We start from the raw sequence: 5,000 nt of genomic DNA, 5'->3' as shown, positions 1-5,000 counted from the left end.
CCAGTAGGAATTGAACCTACGAATTCGCCAATTATGAGTTGGGCGCTTTAACCATTCAGCCATGGATGCTTAGCGGGAATCCTCGTACATGGTGAATAACCAAATTCCAATTGAAGTGAAATCTTTCGGATAAATCAATGCAATTAGGAGGATTCGATGAAAGGACATCAATTCAAATCCTGGATTTTCGAATTGAGAGAGATATTGAGAGAAATCAAGAATTCTCGCTATTTCTTAGATTCATGGACCCAATTCAATTCAGCGGGATTTTTCATTCATATTTTTTTCCATCAAGAGAGTTTTATAAAACTCTTGGACTCCCGAATTTGGAGTATCCTACTTTCACGCAATTCACAGGGTTCAACAAGCAATCGATATTTCACGATCAAGTATGTAGTACTCTTTGTAGTAGCGGTCCTTATATATCGTATTAACAATCGAAAAATGGTCGAAAGAAAAAATCCCTATTTGACAAGGCTTCTTCCTATACCTATGAATTCCATTGGACCCAAAAATGATACATTGGAAGAATCATCTGAGTCTTCCAATATCAATAGGTTGATTGTTCCGCTCCTGTATCTTCCAAAAGGAAAAAAGATCTCTGAGAGTTCTTTCCTGGATCCGAAAGAGAGTACTCGGGTTCTCCCAATAACTAAAAAGTATATCATGCCTGAATTTAACTGGGATTCGCGGTGGTGGAGGAACTGGATAGGAAAAAAGAGCGATTCTAGTTGTAAGATATCTAATGAAACCATCGCTGGAATTGAGATCTCATTCAAAGAGAAAGATATCAAATATCTGGAGTTCCTTTTTGTATATTATATGGATGATCCGATCCGTAAGGACCATGATTGGGAATTTTTTGATCGTCTTTCCCCGAGAAAGAGGCGAAACATAATCAACTTGAATTCGGGACAGCTATTCGAAATCTTAGTGAAAGACTGGATTTATTATCTCATGTTTGCTTTTCGTGAAAAAATACCAAAGGAAGTGGAGGGTTTCTTCAAACAACAAGGGACTGGGTCAATTATTCAATCAAATGATATTGAGCATGTTTCGCATCTCTTCTTGAGAAACAAGCGGGCTATTTCTTTGCAAAATTGTGCTCAATTTCATATGTGGCAATTCCGTCAAGATCTCTTCGTTAGTTGGGGGAAGAGTCCGCACGAATCGGATTTTTTGAGGAACATGTCACGAGAGAATTGGATTTGGTTAGACAATGTGTGGTTGGGAAACAAGGATCGGTTTTTTAGCAAGGTACGGAATGTATCATCAAATCTTCAATATGATTCCACGAGATCTAGTTTCATTCAAGTAACGGATTCTAGCCAATTGAAAGGATCTTCTGATCAATCCAAGGATTCTTTCGATTCCATTAGGAATGAGGATTCGAAATATCACACATTGATCAATCAAAGAGAGATTCAACAACTAAAAGAAAGATCGATTCTTTGTTGGGATCCTTCCTTTCTTCAAACGGAACGAACAGAGATAGAATCAGAGCGATTCCTTAAAATCCTTTCTGGATATTCCTCAATGTGCCGACTATTCATGGAACGTGAGAAGCAGATGAATAATCATCTGCTTCCGGAAGAAATCGAAGAATTTTTTGGGAATCCTGCAAGAGCCACTCGTTCTTTTTTCTCTGACAGATGGTCAGAACTTCATCTGGGTTCGAATCCTACTGATAGGTCTACTAGAGATCAGAAATTGTTGAAAAAAGAACAAAAGAAACATCTTGCTTTTTCCAGGCGATCGGAAAAGAAAGAAATAGTGAATTTATTCAAGATAATTATGTACTTACAAAATACCGTCTCAATTCATCCTATTTCATCCTATCGAGGATGTGATATGGTTCCAAAGGGTGAACTGGACAGTTCCAATAAGATTTCATTCTTGAACAAAAATCCATTTTGGGGTTTATTTCATCTATTCCATGACCGGAACAGGGGGAGATACACGTTACACCACGATTTTGAATCAGAAGATATATTTCAAGAAATGGCAGATCTATTCACTCTATCAATAACCGAGCCGGATCTGGTGTATCATAAGGAATTTGATTTTTCTATGGATTCCTCCGGATTGGATCAAAAACATTTCTTGAATGAGTTATTGAACTCCAGGGATGAATCGAAAAAGCACTCTTTATTGGTTCTACCTCCTCTTTTTTATGAAGAGAATGAATCTTTTTATCGAAGGATCATAAAAAAATGGGTCCAGACCTCTTGCGGAAATAATGTGGAAGATCCAAAACCTAAAATAGTTGTATTTGCTAGCAACAACATAATGGAGGCAGTCAATCAATATAGATTGATCCGAAATCTGATTCAAATCCAATATAGCACCCATGGTTACATAAGAAATGTATTGAATCGATTCAATTGCAACTTCGAATATGGAATTCAAAGGTATCAAATAGGAAATGATACTCTGAATCATCGAACTAGAATGAAATACACGATCAACCAACATTTATCAAATTTGAAAAAGAGTCAGAAGAAGTGGTTCGATCCTCTTATTTTGATTTCTCGAACGGAGAGATCTATGAATTGGGATCCTAATGTATATAGATACAAATGGTCCAATGGGAGCAAGAATTTCCAGGAACATTTGGACTATTTCATTTCTGAGCAGAATAGCCGTTTTCAAGTAGTGTTCGATCGATTACATATTAATCAATATTCGATTGATTGGTCTGAGGTTATCGACAAAAAAGATTTGTCTAAGTCACTTTGTTTATTTTTGTCCAAGTTACTTCTTTTTTTGCCCAAGTTTCTTCTCTTTTTGTCTAACTCACTTCCTTCTTTTTTATTTGTGAGTTTTGGGGGTATCCCCATTCATAGGTCCGAGATCCACATCTATGAATTGAAAGGTCCGAATGATCCACTCTGTAATCAGTTATTAGAATCAATAGGTCTTCAAATCTTTCATTTGAAAAAAAGGAAACCCTTATTATTGGATGACCAAGATACTTCCCAAAAATCGAAATTCTTGATCAATGGAGGAACAATATCACCATTTTTGTTCAATAAGATACCAAAGTGGATGATTGACTCATTCCATACTAGAAAGAATCGCAGGAAATCTTTTGATAACACAGATTCCTATTTCTCAATGATATCCCACGATCCAGACAATTGGCTGAATCCCGTGAAACCATTTCATAGAAGTTCATTGATATACTATTTTTATAAAGCAAATCGACTTCGATTCTTGAATAATCAATATCACTTCTGCTTCTATTGTAACAAAAGATTCCCTTTTTATGTGGAAAAGGCCCGTATCAATAATTATGATTTTACGTATGGACAATTCCTCAAAATCTTGTTCATTCGCAACAAAATCTTTTCTTTTTGCGATGGTCAAAAAAAACATGCTTTTTTGAAGAGAGATACTATTTCACCAATCGAGTTACAGGTATCTAACATATTGATACCTAACGATTTTCCGCAAAGTGGCGACGAAGGGTATAACTTCTACAAATCTTTCCATTTTCCAATTCGATACGATCCATTCGTTCGTGGAGCTATTTACTCGATCGCAGACATTTCTGGAACACCTCTAACAGAGGGACAAATAGTCCATTTTGAAAAAACTTATTGTCAACCTCTTTCAGATATGAATATACCTGATTCAGAAGGGAAGAACTTGTATCAGTATCTCAATTTCAATTCAAACATGGGTTGGATTCACACTCCATGTTCTGAGAAATATTTACCATCCGAAAAAAGGAAAAAACGGAGTTCTTGTCTACAAAAATGCCTTGAGAAAGGTCAGATGTATAGAACCTTTCAACAAGATAGTGTTTTTTCAACTCTCTCAAAATGGAATCTATTCCAAACATATATACCATGGTTCCTTACCTCGACGGGGTACAAATATCTAAATTTCATATTTTTAGATACTTTTTCAGACCTATTGCCGATACTAAGTAGCAGCCAAAAATTTGTATCCATTTTTCATGATATTATGCATGGGTCAGATATATTATGGCGAATTCGTCAGATTCCATTGTGTCTTCCACAATGGAATCTGATAAGTGAGATTCCGGGTAATTGTTTCCATAATCTTCTTCTGTCCGAAGAAATGACTCATCGAAATAATGAGTTACTATTGATATCGACACATCTGAGATCGCTAAATGTTCAGGAGTTCTTCTATTCAATCCTTTTCCTTCTCCTTGTTGCTGGATATCTCGTTCGTACACATCTTCTCTTTGTTTCTCGAGTCTATAGTGAGTTACAGACAGAGTTCGAAAAGGTAAAATCTTTGATGATTCCATCATACATGATTGAGTTGCGAAAACTTCTGGATAGGTATCCTACATCTGAACTGAATTCTTTCTGGTTAAAGAATATCTTTCTAGTTGCTCTGGAACAATTAGGAGATTCTCTAGAAGAAATACGGAGTTTTGCTTTTGGTAGCAACATGCTATGGGGTGGTGGTCCCGCTTATGGGGTCAAATCCATACGTTCTAAGAATAAATATTGGAATCTCATCGATCTCATAAGTATTATACCAAATCCCATCAATCGAATCGCTTTTTCGAGAAATACGAGACATCTAAGTCATCCAAGTAAAGCAATCTATTCCTTGATAAGAAAAATAAAAAACGTGAATGGTGATTGGATTGATGATCAAATAGAATCCTGGGTCTCGAACACTGATTCGATTGATGATAAAGAAAAAGAATTCTTGGTTCAGTTTTCTACCTTAACAACAGAAAAAAGGATTGATCAAATTCTATTGAGTCTTACTCATAGTGATCTTTTATCAAAGAATAACTCTGGTTATCAAATAAGTGAACAACCGGGAGCAATTTACTTACGATACTTAGTTGACATTCAAAAAAAGTATCTAATGATTTATGAATTCAATACATCCTGTTTAGTAGAAAGACGTATATTCCTTGCTAATTATCAGACAATTACTTATTCACACACCTTGTGGGGGGCTAATAGTTTGCATTTCCCATCTCATGGAAAACCCTTTTCGCT

Source organism: Vigna unguiculata, unplaced genomic scaffold (assembly GCF_037176805.1).
Source record: "Vigna unguiculata cultivar grain cowpea cultivar isolate G323 ecotype 2 unplaced genomic scaffold, ASM3717680v1 ptg000271l, whole genome shotgun sequence".
NCBI classification, from domain to species: domain Eukaryota; kingdom Viridiplantae; phylum Streptophyta; class Magnoliopsida; order Fabales; family Fabaceae; genus Vigna; species Vigna unguiculata.
This window is presented reverse-complemented; position numbering follows the sequence as displayed.